We start from the raw sequence: 13,058 nt of genomic DNA on the forward strand, positions 1-13,058 counted from the left end.
CCCAGGAAACATGACCGCATCCTCAGTGTTGTGGGTGAGAGTCACGGAACATCCAGCATCAGCCTGTTTACTCAACGGGGTGGTGAATAGCTGACTAAAGTCAGAGCAGGTAAGTTGTCAGGTTCCATTCAAAGCCTGGACAGGAGGACAGAAAGCCACGAAGGTGGTCAGGAGCAGGAGTACGCTGCGGTTGTGATCTCTACCACCAGCACAAGGCTGGCATGAAGGAGAGGAGAGAACCACTGCTGTGCGAGGAGGGAATGGAACCGGCCCGGCTCCAGGCTCCGTCAGAAACTAAAGAGCACAGGCCTCAAATATGCCAGGAATTCTGCCTATGGCAATAAACACTCATAACATAGGACTGCACAGACTCCAGTGTTGGAAAGAGGAAGTGCCAGGGAGCCAAGCAGCCAGTAAGTCCTGACAGAACTTTTCAAAACAGGATCACGTGAATCACATTCCCTCCCCAATCCTTCACAAAAAAAAAAAAAAAAAAGTGAGTAAAGACAGGAACTGACAGGCTGTTAAGTGAAAACAGTCTAAATATTCAACCAAATTCATGTAATTGAGTGGATTAAAGACAAGCCAGTAACACACCCTCACCTAACCACTCAGCAAGGGTGGGTATTAAAAGCAAACACAGAGTAACTGCTCCAAGTGCTTTCCTAGGGTGGAACAAGTTACCTCCGAATGGCACACTGGCAGCTGGCAGAGCCCTGGACACCACCTGTTCAGACAGTACCTGGGGCTTGTGTTCCTTGTTTCACATTTCCATCTATCATTATTACTTAAAGCTACCTTTAAGTATTAAGACATCACTACCTGCTCAAACCAGAGGGAATCTATGCTTGGTTGACTCTGCACTTAGAGAAGTTCCAAGTTTCCCTCTTCACTTGGAAAACTGCAACCATAATTCTAAATGATATAAACAGCATTGACAAATGTCCAGAAAACAGGATGTTACTATACAGCTATTTAATAATTTTAAAAGACTGAATATTCTTCACCTTAAGGAAAAAATTGATTATGAGGTAGACTGCCAGTTTAAGTTTTTGTTTTTGTTAGTAGGGACTGAATCCAGGGTCTTCATAATGAGTCCCATCCCCAGCCTCCTCTTTCTCATTTTGAGATAGGATCTTGACAAATTGTGAAGTTGCCTACTCTAAGCTCTAACTTGTGATCCTCCTGCCTCAGCCTCCCAGAGTTGTGGGATTACAGAATGAAAGCAGATTTACTAACACATCTATTATTTTAACTGAATCCTAATGACATTACAATCTTACAATCATATTCCACTGACAAAATTTATGGCTTAGTTGATTATAAAACATACAAGGTATCCTAGGCTAACGTTTTCTTTCTTTAGTTTTATTTGGCCCTTCTTAGTTTTAAAATAATTGACTCCAAATTTTATTTTCTCATAAGATGTACAAGGCAAAGATGAAGACTCGATTTGATGGCTTGGAGTCACTGGGCATTATGTAACTCTTCACAACATCTGCTACTGAACTTTTCCTTACAATTAACTGAGCACTATGGCTTCAAACTCCAAGCTGAGCCCCAGCTCTGCCACTCTCAGACCCTGTGCCTGTAGCAAGTGACTTGTGTCTGGGGTCAGAAGTCTGCCCCAGTCCTAGCCAAAGCAATTGGGGGCTTTCCCTAATCAGGATGCTCTTGCCGGCTTCTCCATACATGTACACACACGCCACCACACTGGGCAATGCATACATCATAGCCACATACCTCCTTCCCCCAAAAGAACATGGGGAATCTGTCTTTTATTAGGCTATTATACAAAACAATATGGGGGTCCCTAAGATTTATGACTCATCGGACCCCAGATTAAACCTGGGCCTCCACACTGCCATGCATGATGTTCTCAGCCTCAGAGGTGACCCACACAGGAAGAAAGCAAGAGCAGCCACAGTGCAACCCTTTCCCAGCACTCAGTTTGAACAGCAGCGCTGTTTGACTACCCATGGCTAAAATGACTTTCCAGAGGGCTTCCTGCTGTTAGAACCAGCTGAAGGCTGATTTGACATCAGAAATTTATAACTGATCATCATCTATGGTGACTCCATCCAAATGCAGAGAAGTTCTAAAACTGCTGACTGCTGAGTGTCTGGATGGTTACTGGCATGGCCAGAATTCTGTGAGAAAGGAAACATATTCGTCAGCACTCAGCATGCAGGTGTCAGTCCAGGTCACAACAGCCATGTCCGTCACAGAATCTGACTAATGAGCCTGCTCTGGACAATGCAAAGCTGTACACCACTTTCAGACCTGACTGGCAGCCTTCCCTATACTCTGTGGTACCTGCCTCCCACAGGGATGTACGTGACACCATCAGAGCTGCAGGGTGAGGGCTCAGAAGGCCACCTTGGCACTACACTTCTCAAAGATATCCAGGTGCTAACAGTTTGGGGCAGAGAGCACAAAGCAGCAGCAGTAACCGTGCAGAAGTGGACCAGTGACTGCCATGATGGATTCTCCACAGCTCTAGTGCACCCTACCCAATCTGACCCAGATCTGCTTCTCACATCTTTCACCAGCTCCCCCACTTGCCTTCAGTCACACAGGAGAGCCTTATTTGCCAAGAGGCTCTCCAAGCTGTCCCAGCCTCTGTCTCCACATCTCATCCTTACCTTTTAATCTCTGCTCAAGTTCACTTTTCCAAATCTCCACAGTCTAACATGGCCCTTCCACTATTCATCTCTGTCCTGAGATTTGTCTCCTCCTCCCCATCTGCAACTGCTTAATCACTGCTGGACACGTGTACCTGATGTCTCCTTCCTAGATATGTAGCCACCTGAGGACTAGAGTCATTTCTCTTTCATATCCTACAGTTCCTCCAAGGCACAGAAGATACTCAATGTTTAATTATCATGTTAAGGTAAGGAAATGCCTCAACAAGTTTTGTAAGGAGAAAAGATACAATCCGTGAACATCAAGTCACCTATATTGGTGATAGTGACAGAAGTGTTTTCACTGACCTTGGGAAATATCAATTCTTAACATTAATTAATTCCAAATATTAATTCTCATTCTATTTCTCCCTATTAATTGCTCCACCCTGGTTGAATTTATGCTGTACTGCAAACTCTTGATTAAAATGGTTTGTTATTTAATCCTTTAAAACTTGTAACAAATTACATTAGCAATCATGGCTTGGTTTCCAAGGTAACCCACAAAAATCCTGCTCCTACTCCTAGTTAACTTGTGAGTACTTACTGCATTCCAGGCAATGTTTTAAACACTATTTCACTTCCTCTATTGTCCCCAGGAGTTCCAGGAGGGAGTTATTAGTTCCCTTCTTGACAGCAGAGTAGCCAGCAATTTGCCCAAGGTCATTCAGCCTGAAAAGCCCAGCCTCTAAAATTATACATTTCACTCCTTGCAAATGTAGAGCAGGACACAAGAAAAATGAAGCAGAACTATCTTTTCCTGTTTTGGAGTCAAGCAAACCATTAGAAAAACATCTTTAGAAAAGCCTGATTTCACCTTCTGACCTGAGCTCTGCCTGAGCTCAGTTGCCTCCCTCTCACCACCTCCCAAGTGCAACCTGTGGGAGCATCACTGGGCCAGGGACAGTGGAGACACCTAGCAGCCTGCCCTTGAGGGCTCTCACTACACTGTGGCACAGACCACCTGGGCAGATCCAAGGTGCCCCACCCTAAGTGGTATTTTAGGAAAACAAAACTTTTATGGAGAACAAACAATTACTGGAAGTTTAATAATTCTTCTAATTTTACTTTATGTTTCAAGTTAATTTTATTATTTAAAAAAAGTAACTTCAAAGGATTCCAAGCAATTTCAATAACCCTTGAATTTAAATCCTTTCAGTCCACAGCTTCGGTGTGAGTCAGCATTCCATTATTACAACAAACTCCTCCGGCAGTAAGGTCAATTTGCAGAGAGAGGTGCATTCTGGCTCACAGCTTTTGACTGATTTCCATCCATGGTCCGCGAGTCCTGCTGTGCTTGGGCTGGCACACCCCAGCAAGGCCAAATGCTACTGAGCATTCCCCTCACAACACCCCGCCCTGCACCCTACAACCTCCTCACCAGGCCTGTCACCCCCTAAAGGCATCACCTTGGGCACTCTGACGGGACACAGGGCAGCTGGGGGGACACTAAAATCCAAAATTGCAGGGACTTCTCACTCTTGCAGGAGGACTCAAATTGTGTTGTTCAGTGCTGGGGTGAAAGAAGAAACTGTAAGAGCCTTCACTAAATGTGACAAAAATGAGACTGATTACAAACTTAAACATCCTCTTTCTAGTTTCACACAACCTAGTAAATCCACAGCCCACACCTACGCAAATTCATTTTAGCTGGCAGGGCAGGTGCTACACCACACAGTGCTGTGCCCCAGGCCTATCCAGTGCTCCTAAGTGCTTGGCACCCTCCACTGGGGTCACCACGGGATTCTAAAGCCAAATGTTTGTCTTATTTTTTCTTTTCTGTACTTTTTTCATTAAGCACACTCAAGGCTTAAGTGATTTAATAGATATAAGACAGAGTCAAACTAAGACACAAATATCATCTGACCGTCACACACTATCATGTACTATGAAGAACCAGACGTATGCGGTGGTGTGCAAAGAGATGAGTCAGAGTGAAAGCTCCATCTGAAGCAAGGCTTGGGCCAGGCAGGGTGAGCAGTGATCCAAAAAGATAGTTTAGACGGCCCAAATGGTCAGTCACAGGTGCTAAAACCAGGACCAGTCAAATCAGGGAGGAGACAGGAAATCCGGCTGAAGAGGCAGACCCACTGTCAGATGTGGTTCGCACGCGACAGTCAGTAAAAGATCTCCATGGAGGGTCCAAGGAGGCAGTCATGACAGGGACAGTTTTAGGCACATGGATGAAACAGCTATTACCAACTCTTTGTTGGCCTATGAAAAAATCTGATGCAACCAATATTTTAACAAGAACCTAACTGACATTCACACAAGACTTTCATTTCTATCATCAAAATTAAGTTCCAGTTATGAAAGTCCCAACATTTACTAATTAGAAATTGAAAACTGCTTCCTACCAACCTCCTTGTGTTTTTCAAGCCCCACCTTTCTCCGCCTCTATAGCATATTACCATTCTGAGTGCCCCTGACAGAAGTCAGCATTAATAGCTAACTGTCTGAACACCCTACTGTACTGTGCACTGTCCCATATGGCTGCATCTGCCTGTCAGGAACAGTGTGTGTGGTGGTGCTGTCTGATCAAACTAAAGCAGAACCAGCCATTCATCCTGTCTTTGCAATACCTGGAAAGCAAATACCATCTTGTTCAGTCACCCAGGAGGCAGTACCAGGTGATCCATTCTGTCATGAATTCATAGGTGTTTATTCCATGCTAAGGCTCAGGCACTGTCTCTGGGTCTGTGGGTTCAGCAGTGAAGGAAACAAAGCTGCTGCCCTTGAACAACCTGCACTCAGCACAGGCAGCAGACCATAAACAAGCAAAGAAAATCAGTGTCATACAGCGGTAAGGCCGTGGGCGGAAACCTAGGTGAAAAGAGGGGTGCTACTTTCTACTTTAAATAAACGGTCACAGCCAACTTCCCTGCTGAAGCAGTTGGTGTCACCACAATAATGAGCAAAGATTGCAGAACTAAGAGGCCAGCCACTGGCTAAGCAGGGAAGAGCTTTTGCAGACAGAGGCCAGAGCTGGAAACAGCAAGAGGGACCAGGGCAAGGGAGTGGTGAGAAGGACAGAGAACAGGCAAGAGTCAGACCAAGGGAAGGATGAACTCTCAACACGAGTGCAGGCAAGGGTAAGAGGCCTCTGCAGTCTTTGGTTCTGGTAACACAACAGTAACACTCAATATCCTTATTTAGGATCTGCAAATCCATCTAAACCAAGTCTAATATGTAAAAGACACTGGTAGATTCAAAAAACAGTTACATGAAAATAGTAGTTTCAACAAAAAAGAGAAACCACTAGGTATATTTGGAGTGTACTCTCCAAAATATTTAGCTTTTAACACTGGATGGAAATGAAAGTAGCGTATTTCCAAACCTAGTGATACTTTTAACCACTAGGATAATATTCACAATGGCTTTCAGCAGAGGACAGAGTGCTCTTTTAATGTAAAGCAGTATTTGAACATGCACTAAGTAGTCCTCTCTCACAGCTGACACTTCGATGGGAGCTGCGCCTTTGTAGACAATGGGGAGAGGCTGCAATCCCTGGTAGTCACTCACATAGGGCCACGCACACGGCCACACGGCCCCCCATGGGCCCCACACAGCCCCCAGACCCATCGGAGTAATGATGCCCTGAGCTATAATATGACAGGTGGTGGATGCAAAGCTGCTTATTTCATGCTTTGTGGATGCTTCATTGCATCCTCAGTCATCTTAATAATTACTTGTATCATAAGAAATGTAAAACTAAGGAACATGAACAACAGGACAACAGAGCATCACCAGGTTTAGATTCCTGTCTCTCCAGAGACGAAAGTCTGGCAGCGCCAACTCTTTAGAACAAAGTAGTAGCCAGATAAGCACTGGCAAACATCCTTTCTAAATCCAAGGGTCAGCAGTGACTAACTAATCCCCAAATGCCAGCTGCCTTTTGCATTTCTGAAACCACTTCAACTTGCGGCCATAAAACCGAAGAAAAGCAGACAACACCCACACCCTGGCAGCAGGACTAGGGCACCACAGCTAAGACGGGGACCACATACCTGTGTACAGGTTATTTCTGAACCACACAGGAAGTGCCATTATCACGGTAGGACAAGACATCCTCTGCCATCTTCCTCAGACAAGAAGCAGAGCTGTCCGAAGCCATGAATGGGAAAAGGTAGCTTTGTCTCCACTGCATGTGCGAGGTCAATGCACACAACTTTTCCTGAATAAACTCTGAGTAACATTTCTCTGCTGAACCAATAAATTGTTGCTAAAACACGAAAAATTTCAAGGCTTGGGACAGCCACAGAAAGATTATATTAATCCATTTAATAAATAAAAACTTGAAGAAAAACAACACTGCTGCTACAGTTGTCAATCCTGATGTTTTCCCCATATAAGGAAACCTATGGACAAGGAAATCCGTTTAACAGACATCCTTATTTTCTCATTTTAAAAAATACATTTCCCCTACCCTGATTTAGAAGCAATGAATTGTTCACACAAAACTGGAAAACACACAGAAGTATAAAGAAACTACAACATTGCTAGGCATAGTGGCACACATCTGTACTCAGCACTTGAGAGGCTGAAGCACTCTGAGGCCGGACGGGGATACTGAGAGGTTACACAGTGAGTCCAAGGCCAGTGTATACTACATAAAAACAAAACCCTACTTCAAAAAAAAGAAAAGAAAAGAAGAGTTATCCATGAATATATCACTAAATATATCCACATTTCAGTAAATTTCCTTTAAAACAATACAAACACTTCATTTTTAACATTTATTCATTATTACATTTGTGAGCATTTCACCTGTGGTAAAATACTTCTTGCAATCTGGCTGCACAGTATGCCATTACATGGATGTATTATAACTGACTTAACTATTCCTTTAGTATCCTAGTCAGAATGGAAAATAGAGCAATGTTCTGATATATCAGAATAGGAGAAGATCACTTAAAATTTCAGAATGCACGATGTAACTAACCCTAAGATATTTATCACCTGTCAAGTTTGGGTGGGACATCAAAGAAAACACACAATTTCTGAAAAGGTCATTTCAACTCTCTAACCTGCCCATCATTTATCTGTTGAGATTGGATTTTTTGTACATACTGCAACTAAAACAAACTGTCATCACAGACTGAAATCAGAAGCAGGTGTGGGAACTCAACTACTTTTTTATTAAAGCTGATTATGAAACACATCTTTAAAAATGGAAAACAATTCTACTCTTCTAAGTCCTCTGCATTTGGAAAACAGTTTTCATTTAAAAGAATCATTAAAGAGATCAGTACAATGAAACGAGGTCAAACATGCAGACTGTTTTCTTTCAGAGTCTTAATCCAGAGAACCTGTAAGATAATCATTGAGTGCTGCCTAAACTATTAAATTTGTGATAGTCTCTTCCACAGTAACAGATAATCCACACACACCTAAAAGCAGAATATCACTCAGTTTAACCAAGAGGAGAATAAAAGTGACAGCTAAAGAAGGGCTGAGCTGCTCTTTTCTTCTTAGGTCTTAAGGTGGGAGAGGCCTGAATATTCACAAATGCTTAAAAAGAAGGAAACACCAACACAAGGCACAAGGGGTGGAGGGAGGGAGTGCAAAAGCTGATTTTTAGAAAGCAACAAGGATTCCTCTTCCAAGTGTAAGAAGAAAAAGGTAAAACAAGATAGCCACAGAAGCAGGAGTGCAAAGCCAGTGGGAAGAACAAGGAGCCGTCTTCATCCAGTTCATCCAAGACACAAGACCATCTGCAGGCAGAGACAAGGAGAAGGGAAGTGGCTGAGTACAAAACTGGAGATGTAAGGAGAAAAGTGGTCATAAGGTTGGGAAAGTCACTACAGGAAGTGAGAGGGCTGATAAGGAAAATTCCAGGAAGTGTGCAGACCCAGGTGAGGCAGGGACAGATCTCACAGAGTTCTGGGCCACTCCCTCTGGCAACCTAGGCCTCCTGGGCTGGGATGAGCCAAGACAGCAGGCACAGGGATGTAGCAGAGCTGCAGTGCTGGCTCACACTGGAAACGTACAGTGGGACAGGACTGGCAGACAGTCAAAGCAGGAGCCAGAAACAGACCTGCAGAAGAAGAATCTGACTCCTGCTTAGATGAATTGAAGGGCAGGATGTTTGGGCCAGTAGGTTGAATCTCTGAATTTCACATCACAGCAACTCCTGGTATAACAAGACCTAGAACAGAAATTGCAGAGTAGTGCACTCAGCCTGGTTTGAGCACTGAACATCCTATATCCTGGCCATCTTTTCAGTCTCCAGACTGGACCCTAACCTTTCCAACTCCCATACAAATTGGAACTGCTGGTTCCCAGCTCTGGCTGCTACTAGCATCACCTCGGAGTGTTGCTAAACACAGACACCTAAGAGAAGTCTGTCATCCAGTGCCTAATTGGTCAGTGGGGGCTAAAACCAGGAAATGACAGCATTGAAGGGCCAAGGACAGAAGATTATTGAAATGAGCCTCAGTGGAACAAGATGGGCATGGAAAAGTAACAATCTGAAAGTGGCCAGAAAGGCAGGGTCCCGATCTCCAGCCTCCAAACCTCCAGCCACACACAGCATGGGACAGAACTCTCCACTCACAAAAGTTGCTGGGTCCACAGTAAACAGCAGGGTTTCTAATAGGACCAGGAAGGAGGGAAAGAGGCCTGAGAACTGGCTGATCACAAGGGAGGAGACAAGCAAAAGTGGAAGAAATGGAAGGCAAGGAAACAGAGGGAAAGCACTGAGCTGTTGTAGGAGCAAAGTCCCCTGAGCCTGGAGGGATGAAGGAACCCACAGATGCAAGTGCTGATGAGAAGAGACTGGGTAGGTGGAAAAGGGGCTACATTCCACATGAATTGGGGACCACTGTTTGGGATCTTAGTAAATGGTGTCTATGGCAGACCTGGTGTCCCACAATTGTATTTCACCACATTGGAAACTATTTGGTACAAAGACATATTTAACCCCCCACCAATGAAGTCACAAATTCTCTAAGCTCTGAAATGCATTCCTGCTGGTCCTTGTCTCAGCATCCCTTCCCTTTAGAACTCAATTCTCAGATGCCTGATTCACAAATCATCATCCACATCATCGTACTCATTCAAACCTGTGCCTAATCCTGAGTCTCCTTACATCCCATGTATTTTGCTAATGATGTGTTTGATAACTGAACCCAGAGAATCCTGATGGATTTGGAACTGTAACAACTGCCAAAAGCTAACAAGAGAAAGGCAAATGTAAAAAATAGTCCTTGACAATAAAAGACAAAATGAAAAAGATTCAAGTTACTGTATCACCATGAAAGGAAGGAAGGGCACGGGTGTTGTATTTAGCTGTATTTGCCTTGTGCATACATGTGTGCAAGTACACACACGTATACATGTTAAGACTGCATCAAATAATTTGAGTCCTATGAAAGGAAGTTAGAAAGATTCAACAATAAAATACATTGTTCCAGAAAAAATGTCTTAGCATTATTTAGAAAAACTATGCAGAAAAATTCTATCAATTCTACTGTACTTCTGTTGAGTCAAATTTCCGCTAAGTTCTGGGGAGAACAGTTCAGCCGAGCCTGGGAGTGTTTGGACCTTCATCAAATACAACGGCACAGTAAGGTCACAGGTAACCAGGAGAGTGGCAGTCCTGGGACTAGGGACCTTGGGAGGCATCAGGGGCACTCTGCCCTTCCCTCGCCTGGCCAGGTTCTCTCTGTCCCCACCTCAAAGCAGGGCACTGTTGCTTCAAAAGAGCACACATTCAGGGCCTGTTCTGGGGCAGGCAGAGTAAACTTTCACAGGTTCTCTAGGACAGGTCACTTTTCTAGACTTAGTCTAAATGCAACTAAGCAGGCGGGACAAGCCCAGAGCTCATTCAAATTCAGAGTACAGAAACAGAGCAGAAATCCCCACTGCTAAGTCAGCCTATTTTCTCAAGCCAAGTTGCCAGTAGATCACATTTTTACATCAATTTCATTAGTAACAATAAGAAAATACAAAATGTTCACATGCCAGGCCACGGTTACTAAGGTGGCATTTATAAATGCTACTAAAAATTTTATTTTCATATAAAGAAATATGATTATATAGGAAGGAAGGAAGATGATAACCATATGTTAACATAAGGATAGCCCATATATTTTCTCAAATGAAAAGACACAGCAGATATAATCACAAAAAAAAAAAAAAGGTGTGTAATCTATTTGTCTGGGCTAACATCATATTTCACTAAATATTTGTATACACTAGGCCTGCAGGACAGAGTGGTGAAATAATGTGGTGCAAGAAAGCCAAAGCCACTGTGAAAATTATTACGCAAGATAAAGGAGGGCTATAAAATCCTTTTCTCATTAGCCAGGGACTAAAGTAGTACACTGCCTTAGTGGGTTGACAAGAAACCCTCAAGCCCCAACCCCCAATCTCAAGCAAGCAAGAGAAACAAATGCATCTCTGGACACATCAGAGTACTGTGTTGTGGTTGTTTCGTTTGTTTTCTGTTGCCTTTTTTTTTTTTTTTTAAGTACTCTGCAACTACTAGGAAAAAGGTATAAAGGTAAGTTAAAATCAAGTGCTACTTTAATAAAGCACACAGTCAGCTCAGGCTACTAACACAAATTTACCATAGCATGAGTGACTTACCAAAAATATTTATTTCCCTGAATGCTGGGAAGTCCAACACCATGGAGTCAGCAGATTCAGTGCCTAGTGAGGGCTGCTTCCTGGTCTACAGAGGTCAGTCCATTCACCTGTCCACACACAGTGGAGAACAGAGACAGCATGTTTTCCGTCTCCTTCTGTGTGGGCTGCACCTTGGGACCCTGGGACCCAGTCACTTCTTGGAGGCCCACCTCCAAACACCATCACACTGCAGGTAGGATTTCAACATGTGAATACGGTGAGGCGGGTAAGCATTCAGGCTGTAATAAGTACTTCAAACTACACACCAATCCCATGATCTTCATTGGAGAGTCATATTTTACTGGAAAGAGAAATCTCCAAAGACAACATAAATTTAATCATACAGCATGGATTAAATCATACAACATGGAGTGATAAAAGTTATTGAACACAAAATGATGTTTTTAAAGTAAGAGAACAGCAACTCCTCCAAAGTTTAACAAGCATGTTTAGGCATTTAAAGAATACCAGGGAAAAAATGTAAGTGAGTACATGACAATGAAAGAGACAACCTCTTATAAAGCCCTCTTCCTACCAAAGACACAATATCCAATACGACTCACTACTGTTAAGACATGGCTTTTATTCAGGCTCATTGTGAAGCCCACAAGGTTAAGTCCACACAATGTCCAGCAATGAACTAGACTGTTCTATATCCCACAGGAAGAGCCCAGCCTTCATCCTTAGCTCCAGTTCACAATTTCTTGTTTCTACTTTAAGCATGAATTTTTCAAGGTTTTAAATGGTCACCTTTTAGCAAGAGAGTAATATGCCCAGGAAATCCCACACCTGTCTACTAACATGTAAGTGACATAGGGTTCCAGAGACTGAACTCATCCAAGGTGACAAGTAAAAAGATGAATAGTAAAAACACACCTCTCAACAGTGGCAGTTCCCTACACAGTGAGTGAGGAACAGCCACCCCAGAAGCTCTTTCTTCAAAAAGAAGGAACTCTGAAAGCTGGATGGCTACAGGAACTATGGCAAATGATGCCAAACAGACTATGCCACCTCTATAGCTGCAGCACACCACTGTCTTCAATAGCACTTTTAGGTAAAATTTGGTTCATACTAAAATCTACTTGAAACCAAATGCCCTTCACACAGGCTGATTACAATCTACCCTTGAAGAAAGGAAATGTGTAACCTTTACCAAGCAGCTCCCACGCTGGGTGCTGTCACAGTCTGCAGCGTGCATCACAGATCAGACCCCATTCCGGGTCTGGGTGCACACCACAGCCTGGCATTCACACCACCTGCCCATCTGACACCCTCTCAAATATTTATAACTCCACTGCCCCACTCCAGGAGGCTGAGTTTTAGTATTTCTTATGCATCATCATAATACCTGTACACAAGGTCTGAGGCAAATGAAAACTGTGCTCCTTCAGATTCTAACTCATGGCATTACAGTCTACTTGGGAGATATGCCAAGTTTTACTACAGACAGCAGAGAATGTGTTCAGTACAATACAATAGAAAATAAAGAATGCCATTCGTCTTCCAGCTGTTCTCAGATTGGGCATCATATATTGGAGTGTACCATGATCTTTGGAATAAACAGCCCTGGTGGGAGGAGGGACTGGAGTTCTACTCCCAGCTGTGTTCTACTACTAACTGTATAACCTCAGGGCTGACAGGTCCTCCTCTCTACACAGGGATTCCATCAAAATTCTGGGTCATTGCTGTCCAACTGTTAGGAAGTAACAAATCAACATCAAAACAAAGATTGTGACGTTGTAA

At 43.4% G+C, this 13,058-nt stretch overlaps 1 protein-coding gene and 1 long non-coding RNA gene across 5 annotated transcripts in view; both read right to left on the bottom strand.

Annotated features, from left to right (window-relative positions):
- Fam107b (family with sequence similarity 107 member B) overlaps positions 1-13,058 on the bottom strand; it is a 178,184-nt gene that overhangs the window by 36,127 nt on the left and 128,999 nt on the right. The gene's annotated exons all lie outside the window — the stretch shown is intronic.
- The window catches only part of LOC134477021 (uncharacterized), a 35,550-nt gene that overhangs the window by 2,914 nt on the left and 19,578 nt on the right, over positions 1-13,058 (bottom strand). The window contains exon 1 of the long non-coding RNA XR_010048907.1: positions 1-13,058. This exon is cut by the window's right edge and continues 19,578 nt beyond it. This is a non-coding gene — a long non-coding RNA (uncharacterized LOC134477021).

This window comes from Cavia porcellus, unplaced genomic scaffold (genome assembly GCF_034190915.1).
Source record: "Cavia porcellus strain 051 isolate PalLab524CR breed Dunkin Hartley unplaced genomic scaffold, mCavPor4.1 scaffold_7, whole genome shotgun sequence".
NCBI classification, from domain to species: Eukaryota; Metazoa; Chordata; class Mammalia; order Rodentia; family Caviidae; genus Cavia; species Cavia porcellus.